A 24228-nucleotide genomic window follows, 5' to 3' on the forward strand; every position below is an offset into this window, starting at 1 on the left:
CAGGCTAGGGGTCTAATCGGAGCTGTAGCCACCAGCCTATGTCAGAGCCACAGCAATGCGGGATCCAAGCCACATCTGCGACCTACACCACAGCTCACAGGAATGCTGGACCCTTAACTCACTGAGCAAAGCCAGGTATTGAACCTGCAACCTCATGGCTCCTAGTCAGATTCATTAACCACTGAGCCACGACGGGAACTCCCAGAAAACTTTAAATTGGAGTTCCCCTTTTGGCACAGCAGAAACAAATCCAACTAGTATCCATGAGGATGCAGGTTCAATCCCCAGCCTTGCTCAGTGGGTTGGGGATCTGACATTGCTGTGAGTTGTGGTGTGGGTTGCAGACATAGCTTGGATCCTGAGTTGCTGTGGCTGTGGTGTAGGCCAGCAGCTGTAGCTCTGATTCGATCCCTAGCATGGGACTTTACATGCCATGGATGTGGCTCTAAAATGCAAAAAGAAAAGAAAAAAAGAGAAAACTTTAAATTGAGTTCCATGTGGATAGCCCAACTTAACCCACCAACAAGTATTTATTAAGCTCCTACTATATGCCAGCTTCTGTTCTAGTTTCTGGGAATACAATTGTGAATGAAATGTATAAAAATCACTGTCTTCATAGAGCTTCATTCTGTTGTGGGGAAGAGAGACAAAGTTAAAAAGTTAATTACAGAGTAAATAGAAGGTGATAAGTGCTATGGAGAAAAATAAGGCAAAAACAGAGGCTCAGGTGTGTGGAAGGAGGGCAGTGATTTTAAGTAAGCTAGTTAGTTAGGAAGGGTCTCACTGAGAATGTGAGATGTGAGCAAAGACCTGAAGGAGGTGAGGGAGAGAGAGAATGGCAACTGGAGGAAGAGGGCTTCTGGCAGGGCAAGGGCCATGAAGCGTGAAGGGGGGAAGCATGACTATGCTGTTTTGAGAAATACGAACGAGATGAGTGTGTAGAACTGAGGAGGGAGGAGGAGATGAGGCTGCATCATGTAAGGCCTTGGGTGAACCATTTTAAAGACTTTAGTTTTACTTTGACTGAAACAGCCAATCATTAGAGAGTTAAATACAGAGGTATGACAAGGTCTGATTTTTCATTTTAAGACTTCTTCCATGAAGGATAAGCACAAACTTTCTCATCTCAGTAATGTGGTACCTAAGTAAGTTTCCAGCTGCTAAACGGACATTTCCATTTGGATATCCCATCGTCACCTCAAACTCAATATGTATAAAACATGATGGACTTTTAAGTTTCATATTTCTATTAATGGTAAATAAATGAGAAGAGCTGCATCATGGATTAATGTCATCACAGAAAAATATTTGTTAAACCTCTTGTGGGGGGAGTGGAAGGATCTGTATCTTAAGGAAAATGATTACAATTTAAGATAGAGAACCTCAGTGGAAAAGTAAATATGCCAGACTTGTAACCACAACCACCACCACAACAAAAAAATGTTAAAATATCCAACAATGGTTTTGTTAGCATCCACTCTGAAGCTCAAACACAAAACAAGGAGAGTCAGCTAAGTGACATATTACTATAATTAATAACACTGCTACCTTCTTTTCCTATGAAGAGTAATTGAAATATAAATGAGGTTAACTGGATATCACAGAAGCAAAGAAGCCACTTAGTTTTATTTTTAAATAGAAATAAAATATAAATATATGTTAAAATTTATTAATACAAAAATGAAATTGTTAAATTTATAATAATGAAGCATCAAATCTAAAATTTTCAACAAAAGTAGAAATTAAAGAGAGAAGAAAATGATCCACAGGAAAGAATATGAATGATAAGACTTTAGTTTGCTCAAATCCAAAAGAAAAGAATTCACTAGCTGCTACTTGATGCTCAGCTTTACTTAGCTGCCCATCGTCTCTGCCTGCAAAGCCATTAGGTTATGCCATCTAAGAATTTATTTATCTGAATCCTACTGGTTCTTGTTAAAATACTCCTGGGCATGTATTTCTTATGATAATGTGGTATGAAATTTTAATTCTCTTGTTTGTCTCCTCTCCTAGACTGCAGACTCAAAGACAGTTCCTAGATCTTTTTACCATATATCCAATATGTCACATAATGCCCCAAAGCTACAGAAGCTAAAATAGATGATTAGTCAAAAGTGAAGTTATTTTACTAACATGATATTTAAATTTTTAAAAGAATATTTAAGATTTTTAATAATTAAATATTTTCTGGAATCTTTCAGAAAGCTTTGGAATTCTTTTCTATAATCAAGGAACTGAGTTTTCCTGAAATCCTTGTTTTCCTGTTTTCAATGAAAAACAAAAAAACAAAAAAACTGACCCTCTTGGTCTAGAAATTTGAGAACATTTCCTAATTCTGAAAAGGTTAAAATCTATTTTGGAGAAAACTCCCACCATATTTTATAGTACTACACAGACACAAAGACATGTTGTAGTTATACAACTGTAAACATAAACAATAGAATCTCAAAGTTTGGATAACTTTGAGCAACAAATAAATCTGGATTTAAAACAAGATTCTCTATACTATGTTACCTCAAGACTACTGGCTGGAGACTGACATCTGCTAAATTTATCTGAAATTCTGGGGTTGAGGAGACATCAGAAAACAATTCAACAGCAATTCAATATCTGGCCTATCAAAATAAGAGCCAACAGTAAGAGGCTATGAGAAAGTCACAAACAATTTGCTGATGATATGATTCTGGTATTAACTGCTTTCTATTTACAAAACACAATAAACAGATAGTGGAATGTAAAACCTCTGATGAGTGAAAACTATTATAGCTGTTCTATTTGTGGAATGGCTTTATATGTGGCAGTTAAGGGTACTTCAACAAGGTTCATTAAGGAAAGAAATATTGATTTCGGGAAGCCAATTTATGTGTCGCCTTTTAAAAAAGAGGTAAGGTTTCTAAGTAAAAATACCCTGTTGATTTTAAAAGAGTTGCTAAGTTATACCCAATCTCATGCCCTCTCTAGGGAGCAGTCTGGAGAACTAGAAACCATATCTACCTCTGTTCAAATGACCAGACTAAATCAAATAGGTAGGGCTGAAGAAATAGGTCAGTGCTTTATATTTCAGCTGTATTATAAATTTCTACATTAAGAAATTTGTCACGTAGCTCCCAGAATTCAGCTGAGGATTGTATAATTTGAAAAACCAGTTAACAGTAAGTTAATAACTCTAATAATGTACTTTAAAGTGCTAGCAAGAAATTAGCACAGATAAGCATGGACATGAAGAGAGGGACACCCTGAAAGTTAAACTTCCCCAAGTTGATGGTATCTCACAGGAAAACTATGATAAATACAGAGCTCCTGCACTAGGTAACTGCCATAAAGAATGTCTCAAACTGGAGACCTCAGATACCATGGGTTCTCTAAAAAAATTCTTCAACTTTGTCTTTTCATTTCAATGACAATTTAAATCATTCTCATTTGATAAGAAACGATGGGAACTTTAAGGATATTGCACTTTTTATGGTTTAATAATTTTCCATTGTTTGGATATATCACATTTTATTTATTCACCAATTGATAGCCACTTAGGTTTTCCATTATTGGGGTATTTATCAACAATGCTGCTATGAATATTTATACGTAAAATTTTGTGTGGACATGTTTTCAGTTCTCTTGGGTATGAAACTACTAGGTTTAACTCTCTTTAACTTTTTTTCTTTTTGCTTTTTTTTTAGGGCCACACCTGCAGCATATGGAGATTCCCAGGATAGGGGTCTAATAAGAGCTACAGCTGCCTATGCCACAGCCACAGCAACGTCACAGCCACGGCAACGTCACAGCCACGGCAACGCCAGATCTGAGCCTCATCTGCAACCTACACCACAGCTCACGGCAATATCAGATCCTTAACCCACTGAGCAAAGCCAGGGATCGAACCCGAAACCTCACTGTTCCTAATTGGACTCATTTCCACTGCGCCATGATGGGAACTCTTCTCTTTAACTTTTTGAGGAACTGCCAAAGTGTCTTTACAGTGGCTATCCATCTTGTTTTCTCAGCTGTAATGTACAAGCATTCTGATTTTTCCACATTCTCACCAAAAGTTGTTATTTAAAAAATTTATTATTTATTTGCTTTTTTTTTTAGGGCCACACTTGCGGCATATGGAAGTTCTCAGGCTAGGGGTGGAACTGGAGCTACAGCTGCTGGCCTACTCAGCCACACCAACGTGGAATCCGAGCCACATCTGAGACCTACACCACAGCTCATTGCAATGCCAGACCCTTAACACACTGAGCGAGACCAGGGACTGAACCCGCAACCTCACAGATACTAGTTGGGTTCGTTACTGCTGAGAGACAACAGGAACTTCCTTAAATTTTGTTTTAATTATAGCTATCCTAGTGGGTGTGAAATGGTATCTCATTATGGTTTCAATTTACATTTCCCTAATCACTAATGACACTGAGCATCTTTTCATGTACTTTTTGGTCATTTGTATATCTTTGGAGAAATGCCTAGTGAGGTCCTTTGCCCATTTTTCAATTGGGTTATATGTCTTTTTATTGGTGAGTCATAAGTGGGTTTTTCTGGGGGGAGGGGGTCTTTTTAGGGCCTCATTCAAAGCACATGGAAGTTCCCAGGCTTGGGGTAGAATCAGAGCTGTAGCTGCCAGCCTACACCACAGCCACAGCAACGCCAGATCCGAGCCACGTCTGCAACCTACAACGCAGCTCACGGCAAGCCGGATCCTTTAACCTACTGAGCAAGGGCAGGTATCAAACCCACATCCTCATGGATCCTAGTTGGGTTCATTACTGCTGAGCCATGACGGGAACTCCATTAAGTGTTCTTTATATTCATATCTAGATGCTTATTAGAGATATGATTTGCAGATACTTCCTTTCTGTGGATTATCTTTTCACTTTCTTTCTTTTTGCCATTTCTTGAACTGCTCCCGCGGCATATGGAGGTTCCCAGGCTAGGGGTCGAATCAGAGCTGTAGCCGCCGGCCTACGCCAGAGGCACAGCAATGCGGGATCCGAGCCGCTTCTGCGACCCACACCACAGCTCATGGCAACGCCAGAGCCTTAACCCACTTAGCAAGGGCAGGGATCGAACCCGCAAACTCATGGCTCCTAGTCAGATTCGTTAACCACTGCGCCACGACAGGAACTCCACTTTCTTTATAGTAACTTTGGATGAACAAAATTTTTTAATTTTGATGAAATCCAACTTACCTACTATTTCTTTTTTGTTTAATAAGTACAACATCTAAGCTTCCTGAGAGACCGTTTCTTTAAAGACAGTTTCTTCTGATTGCTATTTTTCCTGTGTAGGAGCCATACTTTTTTGTTTCTCTGTATGCCTCCTAGGGTTTTGTTGTTGTTGTTGCTGTTAAAAATCAGTATTTTGAAGCGAATGACTGAACAATGATTCCCTTAAATATCTGGAAACAAAAATTCTCTTTGAACCCACAAAGCAGGAACCAAAACTCAGATGGTGGTTATCCCCGGCCCAGAGAAGAGTCCCTGCCACATAAGCATCTGCCATAAAGGACCTGCCCATGTCTTAACCATTGTGGCCAGGAAGAAAAAGCAAAGGCAAAGAATCAGAGTCAAAGCAATGAGTTCTCAAAAACAGACATCATTTTATTTCATTGATTCTATAAAACATCAGATTTTTCTTAAGAGGCTCTTGTAAAAGAAACCCCTGCACAAAAATCAGTTCTACACTGTTCCAACTTGTGAAAAGTATGTTGGTACTTTTTAAAGAGAAAAAGATTAATATCAGTCTCCTGAGTACAGCTATCTTTAAGATAACTATAAACAACAAAATAAGTATTTGATATTTACTTGTTTGTGCACAGGAGAACAGTTTATAGTAATCTAGTAGAGGTAACAGCTTTTTTTTTTTTTCCTTTTTTTTCGGGCCACACCCCGGCATATGGAGGTTCCCAGGTTAGGGGTCGAATCAGAACTACAGCTGCTAGCCTATGCCACAGCCACAGCAACACCAGATCGGAGCCTCGTCTGCAACCTACACCACAACTCACGGCAACGCTGAATCCCTGACCCACTGATCATGAGCAGGGATTGAACCCACATCCTCATGGATACTAGTCAGATTCATTTCCGCTGTGCCACAAGCAGAATAGCTTTAAAAAAAGAAAATGGTGGTCACAGAGACAAAATTAGTGATAAAAATTTCAGTGTCTGTTTCTTTCCATCAATTTCACCCTCTTTCACAAGATTCAGATACTAAGTAGGAAAAGATGAGGGCCAGATGAGAACGAAGATCAGCATTAGCACAGATAATCCACAGATGATTATCTAAAGCCAAATAACCACATTTACTACATAAAATTACTCCAAGATCTAAAATAAAGAATTAAGCCCTGATCAAAAGTTGTTCAATTTTTCTCAGATATTTCAGAAACTCAGTTCAAAACATAATAGTTAAATGTTCATATATAAACCAACAACAGAAAATAAACACAGTAAACCTTGATTTTACGTGTTGTAAGGTGGCAGAAATGCCAAAATGATAGAGCTGATAGGTCAAAATAGTTTGTCACAATAATGGAATTGTATTTTGAGAGCATTTGAAAATGACCAAGTTAAGGTAAACCTTCGGTAATCTCTGGATCATCCCCCACCACCAGAAGGGAAAGGATATACATAAAACCACAACTCCACAAACAGTCTTCATTGCCCACATTTGTAGAGAGCACATTTTTTTTTTTTTTTTGGCTGCACCTGCAGCATACAGAAGTTCCCAGGCCAGGGATCAAACCCAAACTAGAGCAGCAATATGCCAAATCCTTAATCAAGAGGCCACCAGGGAACTCTAAAGAAATGCGTTTTTAAAAGCCTAGCATAAAACCTAAGTCACCTTAACTTGATTCATTTATATTTGGTAAAAAACCAAAACAAAACAAAAAAAAAAACTTTATTGATGCTCATTGAAAAACAAAACAAAGAAAATCCCAAAGCATCTCAGGTGAATAGCTGGTTAAACAGCATCAGTATTTCCTTAATACAACACTAATTTTTCTGCTATATCCCTTCCAGTGCAATACCCAGCTAAAGACAAACTCTAAACAAGTAGAACTCAAATTTCACTTTCCAGTGCTCTCAATAAAATAATAACTATGAAAACAATGCTTATAAATTTTAAACTGGAAGCTCAGACTTATAAAGTTTCAGAAGAGGGACTCTAGCAATTGCTATCTCATACAGTGCTTCTCGAACCTTTTGACCATAGACTACTTAGAATATACAAAATGCCTATCCTTGTTTCTACTTTCACAGTATAAAGTTAGTAGTAGAATTTGGGGAGTTCCCATCGTGTCATAGCGGAAATGAATCTGACCAGGACCCATGAGGTTGCGGGTTCGATCCCTGACCTCACTCAGTGGGTTGAGGATCCTGAGGATCCAGCGTTGCTGTGAGCTGTGGTGTAGGTCACAGACGCGGCTCGGATGTGGTGTTGCTGTGGCTGTGGTGTAGGGCGGTGGCTACAGCTCCAAATCGACCCCTAGCGTAGGAACCTCCATATGCCGAGGGTGCAGCCTCCAAAAGACAAAAAAAAAAAAAGAATTTGAGAGGAATAAAATAACAAAAACGTTCACAAAAAATGTAGGTCCATTAATATGTAGTCAGTTAAAGGACATGGCAACGTAATAACATAAACTCATTGACTCCTCACAACTGCCCTATGAAGTGTGTATTATTAGTACCTCTACTCTATAGAACCAGTGATTGGGTTCAACAGTTTTACTAACAGAGAACCTATGGGCTGCTGCTGCTGACGACAATGATGATGACTAACACAGGATTTACTCTGTGCCACTCACTATTCTAAGCATCTACCCCATATTGTTTACCTATAAACCCCACTGATTCACCTACTCATAAATAGGAGGTAGGTAGTATTATAATACATTCTAGAGATGAGGAAATCAAGGCACAGAGAGGTTACTGAATCTGCCCAACAACATAAGCGGCAGAAGCAGAAATCATTCTTAGGTAAGTTGGTTCCAGGCTCTGGCTATGCTTTAACTTATCAAACAACCCTACAGTTACATACTGATAAGTAGAAAATTCAATAACAGATTCCAAATGTCTGCTTTTGCCTCTACACTCAAATGCTTCTTCATTAGGAAAGTCTTCCCAGAAAAACTGACATTAAGTTATACCATATCTACAAATCCTGGTTGGTATTTCATGTATACATCAAATAGAAATAAATAACATAGATCATATATCTAATTCTGTTTATCTTCTAAGGTTATTATAATATAAAACCAATTATTTCCTAGAAGATGTCATTCACCTTAAAATATAAATGTACTTATTCCTTCAAAATCAAAAGTTCTGCCTTTACAAGCCCTAATTTTTGTTTCCAAACTTATAAATCGTGGGTTCTAATATTACATATGTACATATGCATACATACATACAATTCCCTTCAATAACATCCAAATCATCTTTAGGAATCTGGAATTTTAGGCTCTTAAAATGTTATAGCAGACTCCCCCCCCCAAAAAAATCTATATGGGCTTTGTTTTACCAGATAAGATTCTCAGTAACAAATCTAGGAATCGTCGAAGTCTCATATCATACTCTTTTGAGAGGAACATAGATAGAAACAGAGAAGCTCAACATGTGTACCAGCTGGCCTGTACTCTTTCAAAAAGGCACTAGCATGGAAGACAAAGAAAACCTGATAAACTATTCCAGGTTAAAGGAACCAAAGAGATGGGACAATTATGCAATGTGTAATTCTGGATCAGATAATTGATCAAATTTTCATGCAGACTACAATTAGAGAAAAATAGTGAAAATGCTATTTCCTGAATTTGACTATTACATCATGGGTAAGCAGGAGATATTAGGAATATAAGGTCACTAATGTTTGCAACTCTGAGAGAGAATGGATATGTGTATATATATATGACTGGGTCACTTTGCCGTACAGTAGAAATTATCAAAACCTAGTAAATTAACTATACTTCAATATAACTTTAAAAATAAATGTCTACAACTTATGCTCAAATTATTCATCATTATCACCACCATCATCATGGTGATGGGAGATGGGCAGAAGTAGCAGTAAAAATATACACAGAGAGAAAGTGAATGTAACAAAATGTTTACAACTGGTGAAACTGAGCAATGGGCACACAGGTGTGCAATCCATCAATCCTGCAACTATTTGGTATGTTTAAAGTTGTTTTTTTTTTTTTGTTGGTTTGTTTTGCTTTGCTTTGCTTTTTAAGGCCACACCTGCAGCATATGCAAGTTCCCAGACTAGGGGTCAAATCAGAGCTACAGCCACAGCCACAGCAACATGGGATCCAAACCATGTCTGTGACCTACACCAAAGCTCATGGCAGCGCCAGATCCTTAACCCACTGAGTGAGGCCAGGGATTGAACTTGCGTCCTCACAGATGCTAGTCAGGTTCGTTAACCACTGAGCCACGAAAGGAACTCTAATTAAAGTTGTTTTTAATAAATGTTAAGGGGAAATAGAAAAGATAAAAAATTTTCACTGTGGGAGTTCCCATCGTGGCGCAGTGGTTAACGAATCCGACTAAGAACCATGAGGTTGCGGGTTCGATCCCTGCCCTTGCTCAGTGGGAACGATCTGGAGTTGCCGTGAGCTGTGGTGTAAGTCGAAGACATGGCTCGGATCCTGCGTTGCTGTGGCTCTGGCGTAGGCTGGCAGCTACAGCTCCGATTAGACCCCTAGCCTGGGAACATCCACATGCCGTGGGAGAGGCCCAAGAAATGGCAAAAAGACAAAAAAAAAAAAAAATTTCACTGTGTCATGAAGAAAACATGACTTTCTCAGATTCACTCATTGAACAATAAGTTAAAGACACCCAACTCAGAGTCCAATTACTAGATTATTCTATTTTCTCCCCTTTTCTTGTTCATAAAGTCAAGGTATGAACATTCCCTTCTAAAAACTCTTAAAGGACTCTTACATGACTAAAATTTTTCCTAATTATAATACATCCTACTCTGCAAAACCTTTCTCTTAATAATCAGAAATTAACTAATTTCTCTCTCCTTACTGAGAATCAAGTTTGATTTCAAATAGAAAACTTAAGTTACTAAATATAATGTATCACCAGTTAGAAAAGGCCAGAAATCTGGGGCACGTTTTTTCCAGAAACCAATGGTTTTTCAAAGACAGAGGTAGTAGGATTAAATATCTTCTCAAATCATGCTGCACCTTCACTCCTTGCTTTAAAGTTCTCTGTCAACTGATAGCCTTGCCTCCATCTCCGAAATTCATTATTTATTCCAAACACAGGCATTGCTCGTCAACCAACCAAATTTAATTGCCTATAATCTCTATGATTGCTAAACCCCACCCTCCAAATTGACAGCTATCACTCTCCAGGGTGACAAACATCTCCTCTTTTAAAATGGGTTGGTGTGCAGCTGGGTCAGAGATGAGGAGAGCTTCTGGGATGCTGATATTGGAGAGCTTCTTAACCTAAATGATGTTAACACAAATATGATAACTCAAGAGTTATACTCTTAAAAATTTATGATTTTTATCTATATTATAATTCAATTAAAAACTTTTTAAAAAAAACTTCTACTAGAAGTCTTCCCCTTATTGGGTTTACCAGTTTCTGATTAGTCTTCAACTTTCTAGTCTTAGCTGGTACATACTTATTTTTCTCACTATAGACTGCTGTGACCACTGTCATGTTCATGGAGACACTAGTTCTTATCCTTCAGTTAGCTCACAAATTCCTAGAAAAACAATAGTGTAAAACTGCCCAAATGCACAAAATGGGCACACACACACACACATATATATATATACATATATAAAATGACTGGATTATATTAGAAATGTACAGACCAAATCTGGGAGTAGTTCAGTATAGTTTTTCTGCTGCCATTTTTTTGCGGGGGGTGGGGGGGGCAGTACCTGAGGCACATGGAAGTTCCCAGGCTAGAGATCGAATCGGAGCTACAGCTGCTGGCCTACACCACAGCCACATCAATTCTGGATCTGAACTGCATCTTTGACCTATACCACAGCTCATGGTAACAACGGATCCTTAACCTACTGAACGAGGCCAGGGATTGAACCTGTGTCCGCATGGATACTAGTCAGGTTCATTACCACTGAGCCATAGCAGGAACTCCTCTGCTATCATTTTTAATTCAGTAAGGATTTGAGGGTCTTGTAAGATATTGATCTAAACTAATATTAATTTCAATGTGCATTAAAGTGGTTTATAAAGTGCAATCTAGAACTTTTCTAACATTTTCATTCCAAAGTGTCAGCACCTTGAAGCTTCTCTGATCAAACATACATATTTCCATAAAAAATAAGAATCAACAAGTAATCATTTTCATACCATACTTCTAAAGAAACAAAGCTCTTTAAAAACAGAGCTACAGGAGTTCCTGTCGTGGCACAGTGGTTAATGAATCCGACTAGGAACCATGAGATTGCAGGTTCGATCCCTGGTCTTGCTCAGTGGGTTAAGGATCTGGCATTGCCGGGAGCTGTGGTGTGGGTTGCAGACGCAGCTCAGATCCCGCGTTGCTGTGGCTCTGGCATAGGCTACAGTTCCAATTCGACCCCTAGCCTGGGGACCTCCATAGGCCGTGAGAGCGGGCTCGAGAAAAGGCAAAAAGACAAAACAAACAAACAAACAAAAAAACAGAGCTACAATTCCTACCTGAGGGACTTCTTTGTTCATAATGAGTCCTCAAAACAGATGTGGTCAAATCTAGCGCTCCAGAGGGTGGCTTCCAAGGGAATGGGGTAATTTTGTTCTCCAGAGATGGCTCTGATCTCTTCACTCTTACCTCATTTAAGGACAATTATGCAAACAACTAAAACAAAAGAGAAGAAAAAATAAAAGCAGAAAGGAGGTTAGACTGTCATTTTATTCTCTAAGAAATGATAAAGGTCAGAAATGCTAGGTAAAAAAAGAAAATACAACTTTTCAGGCCAAATGGAAAAATATTTCCAAAAGATGATGGATGAAGATCTGATTTTACAGCTGAAGGCCTTCTGGTAACTAAATATATATTCCTATTTAAGACTGCTGCTTAGGTAATACATAATTACATTCTGCCCTTAATCTCCTGAGACTCTATTTATATGGGCCTTTAAAATTTTATTTTCTGGCTGCATTTGAATGTTTAATCTGTCTACCTATAAATTCTGATTCTTAATGTTTTCAGTTTGCATTTAATTCTTTAATTTCTGTAATATTTCTCACTATCGTTCTTTTTTTTGTCTTTTTAGGGCTGCACCCATGGTATAAGGAAGTTCCCAGGCTAAGGGTCTAATTGGAGCTATAGCCACTGGCCTATGCCTCAGCCACAGCAATGCAGGATCTGAGCCACATCTGCAACGTATACCATAGCTTACAGCAATGCTGTATTCTTTAACCCACTGAGCAAGGCCAGGGATCGAACCTGCGTCCTCATGGATACTAGTTGGGTTTGTTACTGCTGAGCCACAATAGGAACTTCTTCACTATGTATTGAAGTTACTATGGTATTTTATTTTAAAATCCTTTATGGAAAAAGTTTATAAACATTTTATATTCATAATATTTAAAGATAAAATTCATTAAGCCCTGGTTCCAGCAAAGATGAACTATTCTGTATTGGACTAATTTGCCCACAAATAACAATGATTAACTCCAGACAAAATAAAAATAACTATTCAAAGGTGCTGAAAAGCAACCAAAAGCAGGCAGAAATTTAGTGTACTGACAGTTGAAACAAAGGAATTATACTGGATAATATCTACACACATATAAGACATTCCCTTAAAAGAATTCTTCCCAGTATATCCCTTAAATGCTGGGGTGCTAGACCTGTGGGAGAAAAATCACTGTTTTATTGGCTCGAGACATTAGAGAATGTAGATCAGGGCTGAGAGAAAGCTGGTTAATAGGAGGAGAAAATCATGGTGAGAAGGGCAGTAGTGAGTCGATGGAGGACCTTAAAACTGTAAACAAATGTTCCTCAAAGCCCAGAACTGCTCATGCATGAGGAGACTCCAGGTAGCCCTATATAACCATGCCTCACCGAGATTCCCTCTCACTACATATAACCACACACTCCTTACTCTCCTTTCTTAATTCCTAGCAACTACTTAATCTGTTCTCTATTTCTATAATTTTGTCACTTTGAGAACATTACAAAAATTGAATGAAATAGTATGGAAACATTTTGTATTGGCTTTTTTCACTCAGTATAATGCCCCTGAGATCCATCCAACTTTTGCATATATAAATAGTTTGTTGCTTTTTATTGGTCCATGGTTTGAAGGTACCATGGTTTCTTTTTCACTGTTCACCACTGAAGTCCATTTGGGTTGTTTTCAGTTTGGGGCTATTGTGAATAAAGCTGCTATAAATATTTGTGTCTAGGCCTTTTTTGTATAAATATAAATTTTAATTTCTCTAGGCCACACACCCAGAAATGCAATTGGGTTGTATGGTAAGTTATATTTACTAGCCAGTAATTCAGTTGTCTACAAGAACAAAAATCAATACTCTTCATAAGAAGATAATTATCTATAACATTATCCACAATATCCAGTACACAATAAAAAATTACTAAACATGCAAAGAAGCTAGAAATTATAACCCAAGATCAGGAAAAAAATGGTCAATAGAAACCTAGATGTTAAAGCAGTTACTATAAGTATGTTCAAGATGATATAGTAAGTGAACAACTGAGAAATACTGGTAGCAAATGGAAATTATAAAATAGAAGTAAATGGAAATTTAAGAGCTAGATAGTTTAATATGAAAAAAATTTTAGGAGTTCCCATAATGGATCAGCGGTTAATGAACCTGACTAGCATCCATGAGGATACAGGTTCAATCCCTGGCCTCGCTCAGTGGGTTAGGGATCTGGTGCTGCTGTGGGCTGTGGTATAGGTCACAGACACAGCTCAGATTCCAAGTTGCTGTGGCTGTAGTGTAGGCCAGCAGGTGTAGCTCCGACTGGATCCCTAGCCTGGGAACCTCCATATGCCGCAGATACGGCCCTAATAAGACAACAAAATTTTTTTTAATTCTCTGGATAGGCCAAATGGTAGATCTGAGATGGCACAAAAACAAGTCAGTAAACTTGAAGTCAAAACAATACCAATATGAAAAAATTAATATTAAAAATTTATTTTTTGAAAGTAAAAAATTATTAATACTTAAGCAAGATTGATTAAGAAAAATGAAAGACAACACAAATAGGAGAGATATCACTTCAGGTCCTACAAATATAATGTTCCAAAACAAATAATGCAAATTAATTCAGTAACTGAGATAAAATGAAAAATTCCTTGAAAAACACAAATTACTGAAACAACCACAAAAACAAACAGAATATTATCTACTAAAGAAATTAAATTATAAACAATATTTCTGGCCCAGATGGCTTCACTGGTGGGGTCTACAAAGCACTTAAGTAACAAAAACAATTTTACACTTTTTCCAAAAAATAAAAGAGAGGGACAGCCTCACCAGGCAAGCAAAGATATGAACGGAAAAGAAAATCAGTTTCATGAATAGAGACGCAAAATAGCAAATTGAATCCAATAATACATAAGAAGGACAATAAACCATTAACAGAATAAAAAGCATATAAATATTTTAATAGGTAGGCCCAGAAAAACATATGACAAAATTCAGTAGCCATTTATGATAAAATTCTCAAAAAGCTAAAAATTAAAGGTAACTCCTTCAATCTGATACAGAAGATCAATGAAAAAGCTACAGCTAGTAGTTAATATATTGGGGAAATATTGGGAGTTCTCCTACTACTGGGAACAAGGAAAGAATGTTCACTCCAACCACTTCTTTTCATTACTGTAATGGCTGCACAGTGCAATAAGTCAAGAAAATGAAGTAAAAGGAAGTTTAGAAAAGAAGAACTAAAACTGTCTTATTCAATTAAAAAAATTTGGTACAATAATTTTAAGGAATCTGAAAAATGGTTACTAGAATTAATAAGTGTGTAGGATACAAGGTGAGTATATAAAAATCAATTATATTTCTATACAACCACAGGAAAAAACTGGAAAATAAAACAATTTATAATGGCATAAAAAAAAATACTTTGGAATTTATTAACAAAAGATAAACAAGACCTATACTTAAAATTATAAAACATTTCTGAAACTAAAAAAGAGCAAAAAAAAAGTGATTGAATATTTTTTTTCATTGGTTCACCAAGACTCAATAGCATTAAAATATAAATTTTGCCCAAAATTAATTCATACATTCAAAAATAAAATTAATGGTTTACTTTATGCATATCTAGTACATTTTACTATCAATGAATACAAATCTATTTTTGTATTGTTTTATAATATACTTACGTGGGGCTTTTAATTCTCATTTTAGGCTTTTGCTTTTTAAATAAAAATTATGTTCTTTCTTTTTGAGACTCCTAGTAATAGGAAGTTTAACTTTGTGTTTGTGGTCTCTGTTCCACAGGCTGCACAATTATAGTTCTTCTGGCTTCTGATGTCTGTCCCCTGGTGGTTGAGACTGGTCTAGGTGCTTGTACAGGCTTCCTAGTGGCTGGGACTGGTGCCTGCCCACTGGTAGGTGGAGTGGGTCTTGTCCCTCTGGTGGGCAGGGCCATGTCAAGGGGTGTGTTTGGAGATGGCTGTGGGCTCAAGAAGACTTTAGGCAGCCTTTCTGCTGATGAGCGGAGCTGTGTTCCTACCCCACTGGTTGTTTGGCCTGAGCCGTCCCAGCACTGGAGCCTGCAGGTTGTTGGGTGGGGCCAGATCTCAGTGCCAAAATGGTGACCTCCAAGAGAGCTCATGTGGATCAATATCCTCCAGGGCCTCCACCACCAGCGTCTGTGTCCCCAAAGTGAGTCACCCCTGCCTCCCCAGGAGACCATCCAAGACCAGAGGTAGGTCTTACCCAGGCTCCTATGGAGTCACTGCTTTGCCCTGGGTCCTAAGTACATGGAACCTTGTGCCCACCCGCCAAGAGTGGAGCCTCTGTCCTGTGGAGCTCCTGCTCTCTAGACCTGCTGGACTTCAAAGCCAAATGCTCTAGGGCTCCTCCTACCAATGGCCAGATCCCCAGGCTAAGGAGCCTGACGTGAGGTTCAGAGCTCTCACTCCTGTGTGAGAACCTCTACAACACATTTTCCAGTTTGTGGGTTTACCCGCCTAGTGGGGGATGGGATTTGATTATATCTCATAATCTCAATCCCTCCTACCATCTTATTGTTGTTTGTCTTTGGATGTAGAATATCTTTTTGGCAGGTTCCAGTCTTTTCTGTCAATGGTTACTTGCGTCAGTTGTGACTGTGGTGTTTTTGTGAGAGGAGGTAAGCTAAAGTCTTTCTACTCTGCCATCTTGTCTCCCTCTCCTAGTAACAGGAAGTTGACTTTCCTATACCCTCCTATTTATTTTATCTTCTGTTTATCACTTCTTTGTCTTTTTGCTTTATTTTCTAAAAAGATTTTCCATAACTTATTATCTAAACTTTTATTGAGTGTTTTTTCTGCTATATATTCTTAAATTATATGAATTCTCTGTTCTCTGAATGTTTTTTCTAAAATACCCTATTCCTGTTTTATGTATATAACATCTCATCTTTCTGCAGATATTTTATACACATACATATGATACACATGTATGTGTATATACCAAATATGCATATTTGTATATCTATGTAAGGCTGGATGTGTATATACATGTGTGTGTTCACTCCATAAAATTTCTCAGCTGAATAGTCTGTTTTCTCCAAGTTGTTTATATTTTCTATTTGTTTTATTTTCATTTCTGCTAGTCACAGTAGATGCTTTCCTTAGCTGCCCAATGGTGTTTAGTTATTTGGGTGTAAGAAGTTTATGGAAGGCTCTCATCATGTACATGGGGCTACTGACTGTGACCTTCACTGTAGGGCAATCTGGCCAGGCCCTTTGTTCGAGCACAAAAACTGATATGAGAAACCTGGTTCCCTTTATCTACCCCTTATTTGCTTACTTGTTCAACACCTGTATACATATAGTTTCAGAACTGTTAATCTATACCTCATAAGGAATAGTTTTACCCACTAAAGGATAGTTCTTTCATAGTTCTTAGGTTTTTCTTCTTGCATTGGTCAGATTCTTCACCGAAGATTCTACCTGTTCCCTGCCTGGAGGATAAAGAACTCAGTTTGGCAAGCCAGTAATGGAGAAGCGAGCAAGGGCTCTCAGCATTCAAAATGTCAATGCTCATCTAACCCCCCTCCACCTTCAATGTGCTTGGTATCCAGAGGCCCTTTGTTTTAACCTAGAGAATATACTTCAGGTCTCCCATGTGTCAAGATGGGAGCAGTACATTAGTAAACAAGACCCAGACATCTGTTTCTTAGCTTTTAAATAATCCTTATTTCCATCCCCTTCCCTTCTTTACCTCCACTTTCAGAGTTATACAATACTTGTCTGTCTAGGCCTCCTGAAGAGTCACCAGTGGAAATTCAATTGGTCCTTAGCTTTCTTCACTTAAAACAGAGCTTTCTGAGCTTTAATAAAATTCTTACCACTATTCTAGCTGTTTTCTAGCCCTGAAAATTTTGCTATATTTTCTCCCATTTCCCTATATCTGATTTATGACTAAAACCAACAACAACCCTTACTGACTTTTTGTTGTTGTTTAACTAAACTACGGTTTAAAGAGGGAACAATATTAAATGTGTCCTCAACCTACCAATTTCTTTATTTTCAAATCTGTGTTACCATTTTTAATATTTTATTTATTTTCAATCTTCCTGTTATTTTGTAATCTTTTAAGGTCTTGTTTCAAGTATGTTATTAATACCTTTATCTTTTTGAGAATTTTTAAATCCACCATCCTTACATTCTTAAGAAACATTTAGCAACTGAAATTACTCAATATCATAAAGAATTATCTGCCAGAAACAGAATTAACAATAGGCAGCAAGGCCTATGCAATTAGGAAAGTTCAGAAAAAGAAACAGCTTTAGACCAATGGAACAATGTTCCATACACATACTGCTAACTGATATTATGGACAGTGACTTTGGGAAAGCAGAAATAAAAATAATCTATCTTCTATTATCTCATAAGGTAACAGTTGCTTAGTGTCTAGAAAAAATGTGGTCTAATGTTCTCTTTTCTGTAAGAAAATAAAAGAAACTCTCAAACTTCTAAGGGCAATAGATTTGCTCATCCACATACATTACGGTAAGGTGTGATGAAAGTCACTTGTTTATACATCAATTGGTTTCATAAACTTAGTGCAGATTGAAAGTTATCTTTAGCATAAAGTTGCTCTAACTTTTCTTCTTTATGATATACTTTTTGTTGAGGCGAGAAAGGGATAATGTTAGCCAAAACTTCCAGTGTGCTTAGTTTAGCTACGCTATCATCCAGTCAGTAGTGGTCATTAACATTAGTAGCAATTATAAATTATTTTGGTTATTATTTTGGTTAAGGTTCCAAAGTAACATCTGTGTTCTTATTAACTCTACCCCAAATAAACTTTAAGAAAGAAAAGGCACCTAAAAAATTGTGAAGAAACAAGTTTTTCTCCCTTGATTGAAAGATTTTTGTGAAAGAATGAAGAAAAAAATGATGCTAGCAGCTTTCCTATTAGTGATGACACAAGGGTCATACTCTGCAAATCAAAGACAAAGACGAATTAAATAAAATCTGAAATCAAGCCATCGATATTAATGTTAAAATATAATTTAAATATATGTGTAAAGTTTATTTGCTTCTCCATTGCATAGAGTTGCTATTTCTTATTAACACCCTGTGAAGAAAAGGCTTAGGAAAAAAATGAAGACTGTAAAAAAATAATTTATTTATTTTATTTTATTTTTTTTGTCTTTTGTTGCTGTTGTTATTGTTGTTGTTGTTGCTATTTCTTGAGCAGCTCCCGCGGCATATGGAGGTTCCCAGGCTAGGGGTTGAATCGGAGCTGTAACCACCGGCCTACGCCAGAGCCACAGCAACACGGGATCCGAGCCGCGTCTGCAACCTACACCACAGCTCACGGCAACGCCGGATCGTTAACCCACTGAGCAAGGGCAGGGACCGAACCCGCAACCTCATGGTTCCTAGTCGGATTCGTTAACCACTGCGCCACGACGGGAACTCCAAAAAATAATTTATTTTTTAATAGAATGACAATATTTACTTATTTCTCCTTGTTAATCTTTCATTTTTAAAAGGCTGACTTTATTGTTCTTATGATTACAAAATGCTTTTATGAAAATTTTGCCCTCTCTCTCTAGAAAAAACTTATTTCCGCACACATTTTGGGGAATGTCTTAAAAACCATGGGTTTTACTAGAAGAGAAAACATATCATGTTGGAAAGATATGAAAACGGTTGCTCTGTGAGAGGAGCAAGAGTTCCAAAAGGACGCTAGCTGGGAAGCAAATCTGGGTAAGTGGCAAGAATTTTATGAAATTAGCATTAAAAAGAACCATGACCCCAAGGAAATTCTTCATGCACACGTACGTGCAAAAAGAGATAGGAAGAAAAATGTTCATGCTACCAATGTTTATAAGAGCAAAAAACAGTAATAGCACAGATTAGTGAACTGTGGGATACTGATACAATAAACCTTACACTAGTGAAATGAATTAACTGAACTTTAGCTATTCACATGTGCCTACTGACCACATTCCCTTCTTACAAATGAGGTAATAATACGTTACAGTTGGACTCCCAGGAATTCCTGTTGTGGCTCAGTGGGTTAAGAACCTGATTACCATCCATGAGGATGCAGATTCGATACCTGGCCTCATTCAGTGGGTAAGGATCTGGTGTTGCTGTGAGCTGTAGTGTAGGTTGCAGATGTGGCCAGAAGCTGAAGCTCCAATTCAAACCCCAGCTTGGGAACTTCTACATGCCACAGATGCAGGCCTGCAAAAAATAAAAATATAGACTCTGGAACTCAACTTCATTATTAACTCTCTGACATTAATCTCTCCATGCATCAGTTTCCTCATCTACAGAGAGCAGAGTAACACTTGTACCTACTCAAGAAGTATTAGGAGACTAAACATTTAATATTTTTAAGTTATTAAAAACAGTGCCTGGCACATGGTAAACACTGTTAAGTGTCTGATTAATAAATAGACCATAGCTAACCAAGTTTTAATATTTCTTCTCTCAGCAGCCCCCTTTCTAATAAATGCTGGCAGCCCTTAGTTTTTGCCAGACTTAGATATTATGCATTTCTTTAATTATCCATTTGAGTAATACATATTCAGGGTGTTTTATATACTTTTACATAGCTTTTGTTTTTAGTTCTCATTCTGCTGCTACAGATATATTAATGCTTAAATTCTAAGTTTTAAAGTTAAAAAAATTTAAGTAGTGTAAGAAGCCAGTCTAGAATACCTTGTTATATCTTAATTTCTATTTTTTGCTGACCTTAAAACAAAGGTAGATTATAACCTTAAACCAAAACTGTGTTGAACTGCCTGTATAATCAACTATTAAATCTAAAATATTAATGATTCAGAGTTCCCTTGTGGCTCAGCCAGTTAAGGATCTGGCATTTTCACTGCTGTGGCTCAAGTCACTGCTGTGGTGCATGTTCAATCCCTGGCCCTGGAACTTTTGCATTCCATGGCCCCAAAAATACTAATGAGTCTTACATCTACTTTTCCATTTACATTAAAGAGATAAATACTGAAAAGCCTAGATCAGTGGATTTCAATATGACTAATTCTGGATAGGGAATGAACACAACCGTTTTGAAGATAAGTTCTTTTTTTTTTTAGGCCTGCACCCACAGCATATGGAAGTTCCCAGGCTAAGGGGTCGAATCAGAGCTACAGCTGCCAGTCTACACCACAGCCATGGCAACACGGGATCCAAGGCATGTCTGCAACCTACACCACAGCTCAAGGCAATGCCAGATCCCCAACCCATTGAGCAAGGCCAGGGATCGAACCCGCCTCCTCATGGATACTAGTCAGATTTGTTTCCACTGTACCAAAATGGGAACTCCAGAAAAATTACTCTCAGAAGAATTCTTCTATTATTTTTACATTCAATTGTAAGTGCCATACCTGCAACCATCTGCCTATTTATTAAGGAGTTCCAAACTAAATTTCCTCATTTTTCTTTTCCTTGACTCCTTCCTATCCCCCCCTACCTCACCCCAAAAGGGGCACAATCACCAAGCCCTAGCTAGTATATCTCAAAAAAAAAAATTCATCAATCTACAGACATACAAATCCAATATCCTATTCCTGCTTACACTTCTTCCATGAGGTTTTACCTCACACATAACAAAATCCAAAACTCACAACAAAACTACTCTCCCTACAGCACACTACACTTCAGCCACTTTCCTGACCTTGGTTCCTCTCTATTCCCCAATCCTTTCCCCAACTCTGAGGCCTTCTAAAAAAGAAATGGAAATAATCTAGACAGAAATAGTTTTATTATTTAACTTTACTGAGTATGTTTGGCTACCCTTGAGAGGTACAAGGAAATGGTAAGACCACCTTTGTCAGTCGACAGTGTGTGGAGTAGGTAGAGCCTGCACATAGAAGAATGTGTAATGCAAACACTGAAAATGATCTGGAGTTCCCTGGTAGCCTGCCAGTTAAGGATGCAGTGTTGTCATTGCTGTGTCTCAGATAACTGCTATGGCATGGGTTTGATCCCTGGCCCAGCAACTTCTTTCATGCCATGGGTATGGCAAAAAGAATAAGAAGAAGAGAAATGATCTAACTTTCGCTTTGTTTTAGGCCTTAGTAAAATGCTATTTTCATTTTTTTCTTTTTGTCTTTTTGCCTTTTCTAAGGCCGCTTCCCGCAGCATATGGAGGTTCCCAGGCTAGGGGTCTAATCGGAGCTGTAGCTGCCAGCCTACGCCAGAGCCACAGCAACACGGGATCCGAGCTGCGTCTGCAACCTACACCACAGCTCACAACAATGCCGGATCGTTAACCCACTGAGCAAGGGCAGGGACCGAACCCGCAACCTCATGGTTCCTAGTTGGATTTGTTAACCACTGCCCTATGATGGGAACTCCAGTAAAATGCTATTTTCTAACACATACAAAACCTGTATTGGGAATTAAAATTGTATCTGAGCATTTTGCTATAGTGTTTTGGAAATTTAGAATAGCAGTTCTGATAGTCCTTGACATTTGCCTTCCAATTTGTAGAGTTGCTCTTTAGAAAAGAACTAAACTCCTCTAGTTTAGGTATTACATTTTATTTTTAGCTCTTTGAATGTGGACTCTGCAACACCCTGGTGTTCTCTCTTGCCTTGTGACAAAAACAGAGAGGTAAATTATGTTGCAGACTGATGCCACAGAAGTGGGCGTTCTTCAATTAGCAGATACTAATCTAGCAGCTTTACTACTTTCAACTTTCTTTTCTCCTTGTGTTCTTACCTTCAAAACTTTGCCTAGTCCTTTATATTACTAATCTTCTATACCTCCTCCCCCCTTGATACTCCTCTTGGATTTGTTTAGAAAGATTTGTAATAAATATCCTTTGACCAGTTTAATGGTCCTTATTCTTTTTGACCTTTTAACTAAACTGCTATTATTGAATTAGAACAAGTTCATTAATTCCACAAATTAACCTTTTAAAATGTTGTATACCAACTCTATGCCAGTTTAAGAATATACACCTGGGGGCGTACAGTCCAGTGCGGGAGATAAACAGTAAACACAGTCACACAAACAAATATGTAAATAAAAGTTGTGGAAAATGATAAGAAGAAAGAGTAGAAAGTGCTATGAAAATGTCATGGAGAGCTGAGAGCAGATTTTGATTACTGGATTAAGAGAAGTAGAATTTTAGTTAAAGCTTGAACAATGAATAGAGATTGAGCAGGTGAAGAAGTGGAGATATTATTCACAGCAGAGAGTATATTGCAGGAATGTAGGCATCTTATAGCTAATAATGAGAAGTTCAAGATTAGTGAAAGAGGATGAGATTCTTCAAAGTTTTTACTGCACACATAGTATGAAATGATTCATTTCTGAAATAATTTTGGGATTAGGTTTGGCTTATTTGTGGTCTTGGCTCAGAGGTTACTCCTTACTCAATCTAAAGCAGCTCCCCTAATAACTCTGTACCTCAATTTATCCAATTTTATGTACTGATCTTTTCTTCCCATTTGAATGTGAACGTTGAAGAGTAGGAACTTCATCTTTCTTGTTCAGTGCCAAACCCCAGCTATAAGATGCCTACATTTGTATATTCAGGCAACACCCCAAATTTAATGGGCCAAGAAGAAAATGCTCATCACTATTCCTCAAAGTCACCACTAAGCACACTGCTATCACTAGCAACCACAGTAGTATTTAGCAGCTCTCTAGTTTCATAGAACAGTTTAACCTAGCTTTCTTTGCATTTCCTATATTCAATTCATTGATAACACCTGTTAATTCTTTCTCTTCCATGTCTATCAAATCTGCCTCTGGTTCGGTTTTTCAAAATCATCATTACACGCCACACTGTGAGCAATTCAAGTCTGAGGCGCTTCAGCAGCATGTCTAACCTCTACTCCCGGTCTGCCCACACAGTGCATCCTACTAAACAACTCCCCACGTCCCCATTTTCTAGTCACCATCCAACAATGCCCTTCCATAGTTTCCATAAAGAATTTGCACTCCCTTTATCTAGCATTCAAGGTCTCCTATTATCACGGCCTCTAATGACAAAGCTTAAAGATACAAGAGGCAAAAAGAGATTGAATTAAATGGAGAAAAACATACAATACAGTTGAAGAATTTAACATTCCTCTCTCTGCAACTGACATAAGAAGCAGACCCCTCTGAAAAAAAAAGCAATACTTAGAAAATCTGAATAGGATTACAACCCACCTTGACCTAAGTGACATTTTTAGAATACTATACCTCAAAACTGCAGAATACAAATTATTTTCAAGTGCATGTGGTACTTTCACTAAGAGGGACTATCTGGTAACAAGTCAAGATGAATTTAAAATAATTATACACATCAGAATGTGTTGTTGGAACAAAAATGAAATAAATTAAAAACTAGATACAATAAGATTTAGGGAAAAAAATCCCAACTCCAAATGCTTAAAATTACATTTCTAAATAACTCATGAAATAAAAAAAATTTAAAAAGGAAAGAAAAAAGAAATTTGAAAATATTTCAAATGGAATTCAAATTAAAAAATAAAGCAAAATTAGAGCTTTGAAAATATTATTTATTTATTTATTTTTGTCTTTTTGCTATTTCTTGGGCCGCTCCTGCGGCATATGGAGGTTCCCAGGCT

At 37.7% G+C, this 24228-nt stretch overlaps 1 protein-coding gene across 8 annotated transcripts in view; it reads right to left on the reverse strand.

Moving 5' to 3' along the window:
- Nucleotides 1-24228, reverse strand: part of NCOA1 (nuclear receptor coactivator 1) — a 246493-nt gene that overhangs the window by 102303 nt on the left and 119962 nt on the right. For all 8 annotated transcript variants that reach the window (XM_047782522.1, XM_047782524.1, XM_047782521.1 and 5 more), the window contains one exon: nt 11667-11823. The gene's annotated coding sequence lies outside the window, so the exon portion shown is untranslated. The remainder of the gene's footprint in view (nt 1-11666; nt 11824-24228) is intronic.

This window comes from Phacochoerus africanus, chromosome 5 (genome assembly GCF_016906955.1).
Source record: "Phacochoerus africanus isolate WHEZ1 chromosome 5, ROS_Pafr_v1, whole genome shotgun sequence".
In the NCBI taxonomy this organism is placed as follows: domain Eukaryota; kingdom Metazoa; phylum Chordata; class Mammalia; order Artiodactyla; family Suidae; genus Phacochoerus; species Phacochoerus africanus.